This window comes from Drosophila miranda (assembly GCF_003369915.1).
Source record: "Drosophila miranda strain MSH22 chromosome Y unlocalized genomic scaffold, D.miranda_PacBio2.1 Contig_Y1_pilon, whole genome shotgun sequence".
Lineage (NCBI taxonomy): Eukaryota > Metazoa > Arthropoda > Insecta > Diptera > Drosophilidae > Drosophila > Drosophila miranda.
The window spans coordinates 15,454,271-15,467,973 of record NW_022881603.1 but is presented as its reverse complement, the minus strand read 5'-3'; the positions used below and the strand labels follow the sequence as shown (position 1 = coordinate 15,467,973).

At 52.3% G+C, this 13,703-nt stretch overlaps 2 pseudogenes; both read left to right on the top strand.

The window, feature by feature from the left end:
- The first annotated feature begins 1,906 nt into the window (after positions 1 to 1,906).
- On the top strand, positions 1,907 to 4,539 carry LOC117191054 (annotated as a pseudogene).
- Positions 4,540 to 5,858: 1,319 nt separating this feature from the next.
- Positions 5,859 to 13,703, top strand: part of LOC117185943 — a 37,532-nt pseudogene continuing 29,687 nt past the window's right edge.

The window sequence follows — 13,703 nt, the reverse complement described above, 5'->3', positions numbered from 1 at the left end:
AGCACCCGATCCTGCTTCCTAAGGGACATCCTGTCACTGTCTCTATTATTATCTTCTTTCACGAAAGGTTTCTCCACGCAGGAGCTCAAGGATTGCTCGGACTGCTTCGGCAAAAATTCTGGCCTATTGGTGGACGCAAATATGTTGCGGGAATCATTCGCAAATGTGCTAGATGCTTTCGTTTGAAGCCAGTGCTGAGGGAACATATCATGGGAAACTTGCCTGCGGATCGCGTAAGGACTAATCCAGCATTCCACACAACGGGCGTTGATTTTTGCGGACCCTTTTATCACAAGTCGGAAGTCAGAAGCAGGCCTCCTATCAAATGTTACATCGCTGTCTTCGTATGCTTTAGCACCAAAGCAACTCATTTGGAAGTCGTTCGGGATCTATCTACAGAATCCTTTCTGGCAGCATTAAGGCGTTTTATAAGTCTACGTCCCAAACCTCGAATCATCTGGTCAGACAACGCTACAAATTTTGTAGGAGCAAAAAATGAGCAAAAAATGGAGCTTCGGCAAATGTTCCTCAGCGATCCTCATACGTCGGCTGTGTCACATCTCTGCGTTTCTAGTGGAATCGACTGGAAATTCATCCCCCCTCGCTCACCTCATTTTGGGGGTTTGTGGGAGGCGGCTGTTAAAGCAGCTAAATATCATTTTCATCGCATCGTCGGGACCTACATTTTTACTCTTGATGAAATTCAGACCTTGGCTTGTGAAATCTCTGCGTTGTTAAATTCCCGTCCGCTTTATGCAATTACAGAAAGTCCCGATGATCTAGATGTGCTCACGCCAAACCACTGTCTCAATGGAGCCCCGAAAGCTGCATTCGACGAGCCAGATGTGGCGCATCTCCGGGTCAACCTACTTAGTCGATGGCAGCGGCTGTGTCAAATGAAGCAGGCGTTTTGGAGAAAATGGAGCACGGCGTATCTTTCGATTCTTCAGGAGCGGAGCAAGTGGCGGTCATCGTCTCCAAACATCAAGCTAGGAGCGCTCGTCATGATCAAGGAGGAAACGCTGCCACCATTAAGGTGGCCGCTTGGCCGCATTGAGAGCGTCATCCCAGGAAAAGATGGAACCATCAGAGTAGCCGTCATCCGCACTCAAAAAGGCCTTTTCAAGAGGGCCGTTGAAAAAATAGCGGTTCTGCCCCTTCAGGATGGATCTGGTGAAAGCCTTTGCCTTCCAACGGGGGGTGAATGTTCGGAGCAGAACCCAGCCGATTAGCTGCTTGCCAAATAGCACCTAATTCTTGGCCCTCAGCCGCTTATTTTGTTTGTTACTTATGTCTATGTCACTCATTTGTTTGTTAAAGCTCTGCGCTTGCTTGCCCTGCTAAACGCTCTCTGCCAGCTCGCTCTTCGCTATCTCCGCTTTGCGTCTGCCTACCGACGTCGGCCGAGCGAAGCTGCGCTTAGTGATCGGAGCGGCAATGTAAAGGGCAGGCAAGCCACACTTGCAATTTGGATGTCACGCATTAAAGAACATATCGTAATTTTATTTCTGCGCCGAGTTTTATTTAATTCGAAATAATTAGTCGGCCGATTGGGGATAAAAAACATTATCTCCACAACTGGTTTTCCTCACAGCTCCACAGAGGCGAACTCACTTTCGATGGAGGGCCTCGCGCCCAATTTGACAGCTGCCAGAATATTTTGCTAGGGCCGCTGCCAAGTGCATGGGACAAGGTCATTATAAATGTGTATTTTCAATAATATTCTTCTCTACTCTGTATTCTATTTGTGCCCCAAAAAGCGAAAGCAGTCAAACTAATAATTTGTGTTTTCGGTTTGAAACAAATTTCGTAATTGAGCATATTTATTTTTATCGGCAAGGTCGCTGTCAGAGCATTTACATGAGAAGCAGGCAGACAGCGCCAACTACGGGGCCCTAAACTGGGGCTAGGCTAAATTCACAAACAATACACAGTTGTCGGGAGAATAGTGTCCCTGTTTAAGTATTCCTGGCCTCTTCGAAATTTATATATATGTAGGTTCTTGTCTGATTAGAAACATAGTTGAATACCATTGAATAAACAACCAGACGAGAACTTATTGTACACTTTTGAGCTCGAGCAACACCAAATTCAAAATTGTTCGCGACACCCGAGAGCAACTGCAGCCGCCCCTGTGCGCATGTCGAGCGACCTACACACAAAAGCAGCACTGAACAGGCCAGAATCGGAATACAGCACGACCACTCACACACACGCACACACACACAAATACACAACACACACGTCGACTGCTTGGAGTTCGCGTGGTGGTTCTCTTCTCAGTGGTTGTTGGATTCATTTGAACATTTGGTGGCACTGCGAGCGGACATCGACGACACGGGACGCGACCAGAGAGGAAGCAACTACAGCTACAGCAACAAAAACAAAAACAGAAACAAAGGTTAAGCGAAGGGAAAACGCATCTAAGGCCAGCAGCGGAGAGAGACAGACCAGACCCATTGGCCCATTGGAGACCCCTGGCTTTGTCCGTCGCGGACTGGACTGGAATTAGTAACTGTGCTTGCTCGCACTTTTGGTTTCTTTGTTACGAATCTTTGGCTCCATCCACAGACAACAGAAAAAGACTCAACTAAGTGCGCAATTACAACAAACGCGAAACGTGCGCAATAATTTGTTTAAAATCAATGAAGACTGCAACTGCGCAAAAGTGGATTGCATCACACAGACAAAAGCAGTTTTTAGGCAAATATAGAAATAAATGAGCTGAAAATCAATAGGCGAAATCTGCAACGCTTTGGATGAGAAGAGTCTAAAGAAGCCACAGAAGCTGCCCGATTCAACAAATTTACATAATTGCAAGTGCCTGGCAGCCAGAGCAGCAACAGCAGCAAAATGCCCTCGTTGCTGGAGGCGCTGGAGCGCAAGTACTTCTCGGAGTGCGAGTTCGAGAACGCCCACGAGCCGGAGCTGCATAAGCGCGCGGACCTGCCGAACGACTTTACGGTGACCAAGTGTGGCGGGCGGATGGAGTTCTTCATTCCGCGCCTCTCGCCCCTGACCAGCGTGCCCGCCCTGCTCGTGCTGAACGACTGCGACATTGATTCGGCGGGCGACTTCGAGAGCATCCAGGAGAAGTGCCAGCGCGTGCGGGAGCTGGACCTGGCCCAGAACAAGCTCAGCGACTGGCAGGAGGTGTTCAACATCCTGAAGCACATGCCGCGCATCGAGTTCCTCAACCTTAGCAAGAACCAGTTGGGCAGTCCGCTCAGATCCCTGGCGGAGGCTCCTGCCAATTACTACATTTCAACCTGAAGAGTCTGGTGCTCAACGGCACCTACCTGGACTGGCAGTGCGTGGACGCGCTGCTCCAGAACCTGCCGGTGCTGCAGGAGCTGCACCTGAGCCTGAACAACTACACGAATGTCCTGATCGACGCCGAGGAGGCGGAGCGACGACTGCAGGAGGATGGGGAGGCCGGCCAGTGCGACTGCCCGAAGGAGAAGAGGAGAATCACCAAAGCCCATCCCGCCCTGAAGACACTGCATTTCACAGGCAATCCCATCGAGCACTGGCAGGAGATATGTCGGCTGGGGCGTCTCTTCCCCAACCTGGAGGCCCTGGTCCTGGCCGACTGTCCCATCCGGTCGCTGCAGGCCGAGGAGAACCGGGAATGCGACTCCCACAAGTACTTCCCCAGCCTGAAGCTGCTGAATCTGAGCTCCGCTCAGCTTAATTGCTGGAGTGCCATCGACGAGCTGGCCAAATTCCAGCAGCTGCAGAACCTCCGGGTCAAGCACTGGCCGCTGTGGGAGAATCTGGAGTGCACAGAGCACGAGCGACGTCAGCTGCTGATAGCTCGGCTGCCCAACGTGGAGATGCTTAACGGCGGTGGCAAGATCGGCACGGACGAGCGCATCGATGCAGAGCGCGCCTTCGTCCGTCACTATATGGACAAGCCGGAGGCAGAGCGCCCGGCCCGGTACGAGGAGCTGCTCCAGGTGCACGGAAAGCTGGACCCCCTGTTCGATGTCAGCCTCAAGCCGGACAAACGCATCAAGGTCATCTTCAACTATGGCGAGATGCGCGAGAGCCGATTCGTGGACATCTATCTGACGGTGATCGACCTGAAGGCCAAACTGGAGAAGTTGGTCAACCTGCCGCCCAACAAGATGCGCCTCTTCTACCTGGACCAGGACTACAAGGAGTTCGGGCCCGAGGAGATGCGCTTCCCCAACAAGAGGCTGTACAGCTACAACATCCAGTCGGGCGATGAGATCATCATCGACGCCAAGAAGTGATGGGGATGCAGCGGAACGAACGAAACGAGGCCCGGCCTGGTGCTACAACTTGTGATCTTGTGTCATTGCGGATACACAACCATATATGAACCATTTATATTTAATGTACGTTTATTTCTATCATTATAATCTCGGTTCTCCCCGACAAGCTACTGTAAATACAATACATTCATAGGCGGCCAAGCAAGCATTACAAGGTGCACATACATACAAATATTTTAATTACTGCCTAACCTAAGCCCATAAAAAATGCATTAAACAATTTTACAAAAACTTCCTACCCGTCTCTGCTCTGCACTTAACAATGCCCCAAATGATGGTGTCGTCTATTGGAGAGAGGAGTACTTTTTGGGGGCCTAAGATATGACTGTGACTTAGTTCACTGCAGAATCAAAACAAACGCACACAAAGGGTCACGACACTCTGTCCGTGTGCTTGTGTGCTCACGGTTGCGGGGGAGCTTTCAGAGCGAGTCAAAGCTTTGAAAAGCGGTTTCCACATAAGCTTGGAACTGTCTCTCTCTCCGCTGCTTCGCTTCCCACATATAGTTAGCAGAATAGTAAATGCTTTGTGCTGGTTGTTTAATGAGAGAATGAGAGTAAATCAGGCATATGATTTTGTGGGGGGACTGCTAGTCTCTTTCTAATTAGGATCAATAAGATAAGCCATAAAAAGATCTGGGATCAGTATTCTTACAAGCATCCATTAGAAAAATTCACTCAAGAGCTGTCTCAAAGGTAAAAAGAAGCACAAGTAGAAGAAACAATACTAGTTACGAGTCTCTCCAGGCTAAGATACGATTTTTAATAGTAAAAGCTTAATTTTAGAGGACTGTTTCGAGATAAAATACTGATTCCATTTCATTACTCATCATAACATATGCCTTATCATGCGTTTCGCTCAGTGTAGTTGCAGAGTTAGCTGCTAATGTGCAGAATTTCCTAAGAATCAGATCTCAGCTGGTTAGAACTTTCCCACGATTCTTTGGTAATTTTCCCAATTGAGGTGCACACACACCCCAAACCGTTGGCCAAACTCTCCCATATTTGCCTTGTCTATGGAGGGAGTACTATGCTCGCAAAATGGGAGTACTCGTTCAATGCTAATGACGTGCGATCGTTTGGCAGCACGTTGGGCGAAGACATAGTCGACAGATCGTGACTGGAGTGAGCCTGACCCGCCCACGAAGACACACCGAAAGAGACCCCAAAACGCTAAAATCCGCCAATTTTTATGACAGTTGCTTGATGACGAAGTGCAATATACTTCTACAAACGTGCATACATATATACAGTGTACAGTGTACATACATGTAAACGTTTTGTAGGTATTATACGGTATATATAAAAATAAAATCAATTAAAGGTCTGCGTAGATCTAGCCTGGTCATAAAATGCAAGGTGTGTGGAATAAAAACTGTTTATGTAGATAATTAAGAAAATTTACACGTGAGGGTTTTGGATGTCTCGATGTTAAGGAAGGGAAGGTTTTTTAACTGGGGACTCACTCAACCGTCGATCGAGTTGCGGATCGAGTGCCGTTGCGACCAGACGTGGCGGGAGTGTTTTTAACAGCGTTTTGAGAGTGATCGTGAGTGAAGTGAGGTGGTGTGGAATAAGATCAGAATGAATCCCGACAACGATATTTATGCATTCTACGACATCCGGGGGTACAAGGGGTACATTTTGCTGATATATAATAATATATGTGACTGGTTTCAATGCCTATTGATGTTCATGGTGATCCTTTCGTTCTCTTCGCTTACAGGAAATGTAGACCGGGTGGGCCAAACTCGGAAAGAAACCTGCAACCGCGAATGTCACTCCTAGGGAAGCCGCTGAACTACAATCGAGGCTCTCGCCGCGATGTTCGTTACCGGCGTCTCCAGAGTCGCCTCTACAACTTCCTGGAGCGTCCGCGCGGCCTGAATGCCATCTTTTACCATGTGATGGTGTAAGTGAACGGATAGCGGATGCCTAGTGGATGTGGTAGTAACCTTGTCCTTCCAGATTCCTGATGGTGTTCACATGCCTCGCCCTGAGCGTGTTTTCCACCATCAAGGAGTACGAGGACGACGCCGTGTACATTCTCTTTCGGATGGAGATCCTGGTTGTCATCTGGTTTACGATGGAGTTCGGTGCCCGACTATGGTCGTCGGGCTGCCGGTTGCGCTACCAGGGCTGTCTGGGGCGTCTGAAGTTCGTAAAGAGACCATTTTGTATTAAAGGTGAGTGGAGCTGAGGAGCGACTAAAAGAAGGACTATCTGAGGACCAAGGTCTCTGTGTGCTTTTCAGATATTGTCACCATTTTAGCCTCAATTGTAGTATTAGGCATGGGCACTTCGGGCCAGGTGTTCGCCACGAGCGCGTTGCGAGGCCTGCGGTTCTTTCAGATACTGCGCATGGTGCGCATGGATCGTCGTGGAGGCACCTGGAAGCTCCTCGGTTCGGTTGTATACGCACACAGACAGGTGGGCCGATCCGCTAATGGCACATGTATTTTTACCGAATCGTCTGCATTGCAGGAGCTGATCACAACTATGTATATAGGATTTTTAGGACTAATCTTTGCATCATTCCTGGTCTACATGTGGGAGAAGGATGTCAACGACAAGTTCAGCAACTTTGCACAGGCCCTCTGGTGGGGTGTGGTAGGTTCAAAGGCCCCCCTCCCCCTTCCCCCACTGAACCATCACTCATTCCGCCCAACATATCCCCACAGATCACACTGTGCACGGTGGGCTACGGCGACATGGTGCCCATCACCTGGCAGGGCAAGCTGATTGCCTCCTGTTGCGCCCTCCTGGGCATCTCGTTTTTCGCTCTGCCGGCGGTAAGTCATCCATATTGAATGGCATCCTGTTTGCCCTTTTTGTGTGTCCTGGTTCCTGTTCTGACCCGACTAACCGACTTCCTTCCGCAGGGAATCCTGGGCAGCGGCTTTGCACTGAAGGTGCAGCAGCAGCAGCGACAGAAGCACATGATCCGACGGCGCCAGCCGGCGGCCACACTCATCCAGGCCGTGTGGCGGTTCTATGCGTCCGATGAGCATTCCGTGTCTGTGGCCACGTGGAAGTTACACCAGGTGGCTCTGCCCAGTCCGCCGGCTTCGTAAGTATTTTTGCACAGATCCGCAGATGGACCTTTGTTTGTATTCAGGGATATTTCGTGGATGAGAAGTGGATTGACCTTTGTATATATACAGTCTATAGACACAGATTATTCACACTCACACACCACCCTGTAGAACCAAAGGGGTCAATTGACCCCTCTCGAACTAGTTCTGCGCTGTTTACCGCGCAACTAGCTACGCAACTACTTACGCGGGAAGCGAACGCGGACCAGGTCTTCGTCGACTACAATGTACTAGTTCTGTAACTAGTTACGCGGGAAGCGAACGCGGACCAGGTCTTCGTCGACTACAATGTACTAGTTCTGTAACTAGTTACGCGAGAAGTGAACGCGGACCAGGTCTTCGTCGACTACAATGTACTAGTTCTGCAACTAGTTACGCGGGAAGCGAACGCGGACCAGTCGAAAAAGAACCGAAAAACGAAGCCGCCTTCGTTTTGTTTTCGAAGTCGGCAAATAACCGCAATTCCCTGGAGTTACAGTGCCCACTCAGCTAGTTTTTACCGAGCCACGCCATGCAATAAGCACCGAAATGGTAAGTTAATCGTGATATTTTACTGTAGTTGCGCTCGTGGAATGAACTGGAGGAAAACATAAAATTAAATAGGGACATTTATGTAAGTAAATCTAAACTCTAAATTGTATGACTTTTTTCTCTGTCCTATCTTTATATTTTAATGTTTCACTTACAGATAACAGCAATGAAATCAATTCTCCAGCCAGTGGCGTTTTGAGCGGCTTGAACTTTATTTTGAGTGAGGACATTGTTCTGGCATATAACGTCGATGGGGTCCTCCTGGCGATGAGCCCCCCGAAAACACTGTACGGAAGGCAATGCAAAGTATGAAGAAAAGGGTGTTTAAAAAGAAGTATCTTGCCAAAAACCAGGAGTAGGCTTAGCATCATATAATTAAAAATTATTCGTTATATTGAAAGACATTGTGTTTTTATTTTTGTATTATTCCAGACTGCCAGATTGACTACTACCAGTAGTCAGTTAGGAACTAGTAACTACTGGTAACTAGGTCAGAGCTAGCTACAGGTAATCGAAGGGTAGTCGAACGGGGAACTAGTTGCTGGCTTTCTACTGGTAACTAGTTCGGAATTACCTCCTGAGCAACTAGCTACGGGTAATCGAGCGGGAACCAGGGGTGGTTCCGCCCTAGGACATGCATGTGTTAAATTCTCCGCTGAAATACATTGCGGGTAATCGATCTGGAACCAGGGAGGTGAGAATGGTAGCTAGTGCGGCACCAGTGCGTAACTATTTGCCTGGTACTAGAGGGCACTCACAAACACACACACACACACACACACAAACAATAGACACAGAGGATATCACAGAGTTGAGCGTTTTCAAGTGCGGTTGTTTTGAATCACGGGCTCCTGATTTTCCGTTTTTAGCATCCGCGCTGCGCGTGTTACCTGGAAGAAAAGCTTTTGAGAGCAGGTTGCTGTCGCACCGGTACGTACTGCGTATAAAAACCGGACCCACCGGCATCCCGCTCTGTTGCAGGGGCACAATCAGTGCGCTCCAGGCAGCAGGGGAAGGGGGGGTGAACCCTTGTTTTGGCGCCTTCCACTTCCACTTTCCACATTGTTGGTGGAGGGAAAAAAGGAATTTTCACTCAACTTTTCTTCTTTCTTCTTCTTCTCGTCCGGAGCTTCACACACAGAAGCTGATCGCGCCGCCAGACAGGTGATCGCGTAGAGTTGCCACACGGACGGTGTTGCCAGACAGCCCTGATCGACCCAGGGCTGCCAGAGTGTTGGAGAGAGCTGGAGTTTCGCGCCAACGGAGGAAGATTTTAATTTCGAAATTCAAATTCTAAAGTAAACAATAGGAATGGAGGAGGATGAAAAGCTCGCCTTCAGGAAGGGTAGCATGCTCGCCCGATCGCCGGCACCCGAGCCATCCCTATCTCCAGCAGCAGCGGCGCAGAGTCGGGACCTTGACTCTAGGGAGACCCCCAAGAGGGTTCGGGACCCAGCCAGCCCGGGAAGTTCCCAGAGGCAAACGCCGCCCAAGAAGAGCAAGGCCCACCAGGAGGCTACCTGCCTTGAGAACCTCTCGGAGCTGGGAAAAATCCTTGATGAGGTTCAGACCAGGATGATGGACAAAAATACGCGCCACATCAACATGGCCACCAGAGCACTGTTCGTGCGCATGAAGGAGCTGCACTCGAACATCATCGAATCGAGCCAAGAGGCTGCAGCGGGGAGAAGCGCGCTGCAGGAAGGCTCCGACGCCCAAGGCCTGTGCCCGAAATGCTCACAGAGCACGCGGAGCGCAGACAAGGAGCAGCAGACAACGACCGTCTGGAGGAAAGATGCCGCAGCGCAAACCGAACCGTGGCGTAAACTTAGCCAGCCATCCGTGGCCGAAGGTCCAATGGGGGAGCCGGGAACCCCACCTACGCGCCCAAGGCAGCGAAAAGGAGCTATCGCAACCAAGAGGACCCTTAAAAAGGCCCCGTTGCGGCCACACGGAGACGTGGCGACGACCAGCGCCATGAGGCAGCCCAAGAGCCCCGGAATCCCGGACAGCGAATGGCCAAGAGGCCGAGAGCAGCACGCCGCGCTCGCCCAGACGCGGTCATAGTTCAGGCCCCCGGGAAGTCGTACAGCGAGGTTCTGGCAATGGTCACCAGACGACACGACAACCAGCTTTCCGACCTGGGAAGCTGCGTCTCCAAGGTACGCCGCACCATAAACGGCAACCTTCTGCTGGAGGTGGCAAAAGACAGCGCGGAGAGTGCTGAGAGCATGAAAGCCAGCATCGCACGTGTCCTCGGCGATCGAGCGACTGTGCGCGCAATGACGGAAGACTCGAAGGTGGTCATATTGGAGATACGGGACATCGACTCCCTCGCAACGGGGCAGGAGATCTGTGCCGCTCTAACTCGCCAATTCAACATTGACGAGGCTCGAGTAAGAGTCCGCAGTCTGCGCCGCGGATACGAGGAGTCCCAGCTGGCGGTGGTCAGCTTGCCCTTCTCTCTGGGCCAAGCGGTCCTGAAAGGCGGCAAGGTGAGGATCGGCTGGACCATATGTAGGATCCGGGAAAGAGATGGACTCCCAAGGGGCTACCGATGCCTGGAACCCGGGCATATCGCACGGAACTGCAAGAGTACAGTGGACAGGAGTGGCTGCTGCATCAAATGCGGGGAGAAAGGGCACAAAGTTGCCGAATGCAAAAAAGAGCCCGCGTGCTTCATCTGCTCAGCCGCTGGAAAGAAGGAGGTCACGCACCAGGCAGGCACTAAAAACTGCCCAGCCACGCAAAGCGGGGTTCGCAAAACCAGGACGACATGCAGTTGATTCAACTCAACCTGAATCACTGCAGGGCCGCACAGGATCTCCTGACGCAGACGGTGCGCGAGCTTGGCTCTGAGGTGGCACTCCTTAGCGAACCACATAAGGTGGGCAGCAGCAGCGATTGGGCCACGGACCTTACTGGCAAAGCGGCCCTGTGGCTCTGTGGCGTCGACGCGCCACAATTGCGCGACACCAAGTCGGCAGACGGGTTCGTCCGAGGGTATGTAGGCGGCATATGGTTCTACAGCTGCTACCTGGCACCCAGCCTCTCCTCACTGGAGACTTTCAGCCGCATTATGGACGAGCTGAGCTGCGATCTGCGAGGACGGAACAACGTCGTAGTCGGAGGCGACTTCAACCCCTGGGCCCTGGAATGGGGGTCCTCCCGTACAAACGCCAGAGGCCGCACGGTGTTGGAGGCTTTTGCCTCTCTGGACGTCGTCCTTCTGAACGAAGGGTCCCAACAAACTTTCAGCAGGGCAGGTGTAGGGTCGATCATCGATCTCACCTATGCCAGCAGCACGCTGGCCCGGCACGCCCGATGGAGGATCAGCGACGTATATACTGCCAGCGACCACGAGGCCATACTATGCACCCTGGGCACCCTTGCCCGATCGAGAGGTACCCCGTTCCGGCATGGGAAGGCGTACCTCCAGGACACGCTGAGGGCCCAAGCCTTCGCAAGCGCCCTTGAGAGCTACTCTGCAAACGATGCAGACGGAGCCAACGATATGGCGACCAAATTGGCGGACGCACTTGAAGGCGCCTGCGACCAGAGCATGCTACCGAGAGGGACGTTCCGGAAGAACAAGGATCCAGTTTTCTGGTGGAGCGAAGCGATTGCGGTTCTCCGTAGAACCTGCCACCGGGCCAGAAGGCTGCTCCAGCGAGCCAGAGGCACACCGCGCTTGGCCCGATGCAGCGAGACCTACAAAGCGGCGAGGAAGGATCTGAAGACCGCCATAAGGAACAGCAAGAGGGAATGCTTCCTTAAGCTGTGTGATGCCGCCGAAGAGGACCCCTGGGGAGGCGCGTACAGGATGGTGGTGAAGAGGCTGAACGCGGGTAGTAAAGCTCCAACAGATCCAGAGGCACTGGAGGGAATAGTCAGGGCACTGGGTCCTCGAGGACGGCAGATCCCTAGATCCCTGCGGTTCGAGCATAGCCCGAGCGACATCTGCGGAAGCCGAGGCCGAAGCAGAAACCTGATACCTAGGAAGGCTCCGGGTCCGGATGCGATCCCCAACAGCGCGTTGAAGCTGGCACTTCTTCTACTCCCGAGGGAAGTTGCAGGCCTTTTCAACAAATGCCTCCAGGAGGGGACGTTCCCCGAGAGGTGGAAAAGGCAACGGCTGCTACTATTAACCAAGCCGCCAGGGGTGGCCTCTTCCTACAGGCCCATCTGCCTTCTGGACTCCATGGGAAAAGTCTTCGAAAGGGTGATCGGTGCGAGGCTGAACGCAGCCATCGAAGCAGCAGGCGGTCTCTCCCAGAACCAATACGGGTTCAGGAAAGGGAGGTCGACGCTGGACGCCATCTTGAGGGTCGTACAAACGGCGGAGGAAGCCATTGCTGGGACTAGGTGGAGAGGCGGAACCAAGTCCTATTGTCTGGTGGTGACACTGGACATAAGGAACGCCTTCAACTCGGCCGACTGGACCCGGACGCTGGAGGCACTGAGGTCCTTCAACATCCCGGGCTACCTACTGAATATAGCGCGCAGCTATTTCAGCAATAGGGTGCTGACAATGGACACATGTCTACGAAGTCTCAGCCGGAGTCCCGCGGGGCTCCGTTTTGGGACCTCTGCTCTGGAACGCCATGTACGACGGGGTCCTACGGCTCCCGATGCCAGCCAACACTAACCTGGTGGGTTTCGCTGACGACGTCGCAATAGTGGCGGTAGCGAAGGAACTTGCCGCAGTGGAGGAGCTTGCCAACGTCGCCATACAAGCCGTCGAGGCGTGGCTAGCCGCCGCGGGTCTGGAGCTGGCGGCCCAAAAAACGGAGGCGGTCCTGATATCCAGCCGTAAAGTGGTCGAGACCGCCAGAGTGCAGGTTGGTGGGACCGCGATCGAATCGCAGAGGTCCATTGTACCTTGGAGTCCTCATCGACACGCGCCTGTCCTTCAAAGAGCATCTGGAATACGTCCACACGAAGGGCGGTGGGACCGCGGGAGCGCTATCCAGGATGCAGCTAAACACCAGAGGGCCAAAGCAGGCAACGAGGAAACTGCTGACGAGCGTCGTGACGTCGCAGATGCTCTACGCCGCACCGGTGTGGGCAGAAGCCGCGAAGGTGAGGAGCTACATGCGGGGAGTGGAGGCAACGTACAGACTGTGCGCCATTAGGATCGCGTGCTCGTTCCGGACCATCTCAGACGAAGCCGCGTTAGTCATTGCCGGGCAAGTTCCGCTCAGGGAGCTGATAAGGGAGAGGAAGGAGATCCATGATGCCATGACGGACAGTGCAGCCGAGGTACGCTCCAAAGCACGGGTAATCGAGGGTAATCGAGCGGGAACCAGGGGTGGTTCCACCCTAGGACATGCATGTGTTAAATTCTCCGCTGAAATACATTGCGGGTAATCGATCTGGAACCAGGGAGGTGAGAATGGTAGCTAGTGCGGCACCAGTGCGTAACTATTTGCCTGGTACTAGAGGGCACTCACAAACACACACACACACACACACACACAAACAATAGACACAGAGGATATCACAGAGTTGAGCGTTTTCAAGTGCGGTTGTTTTGAATCACGCGCTCCTGATTTTCCGTTTTTAGCATCCGCGCTGCGCGTGTTACCTGGAAGAAAAGCTTTTGAGAGCAGGTTGCTGTCGCACCGGTACGTACTGCGTATAAAAACCGGACCCACCGGCATCCCGCTCTGTTGAAGGGGCACAATCAGTGCGCTCCAGGCAGCAGGGGAAGGGGGGGTGAACCCTTGTTTTGGCGCCTTCCACTTCCACTTTCCACATTGCTGGTGGAGGGAAAA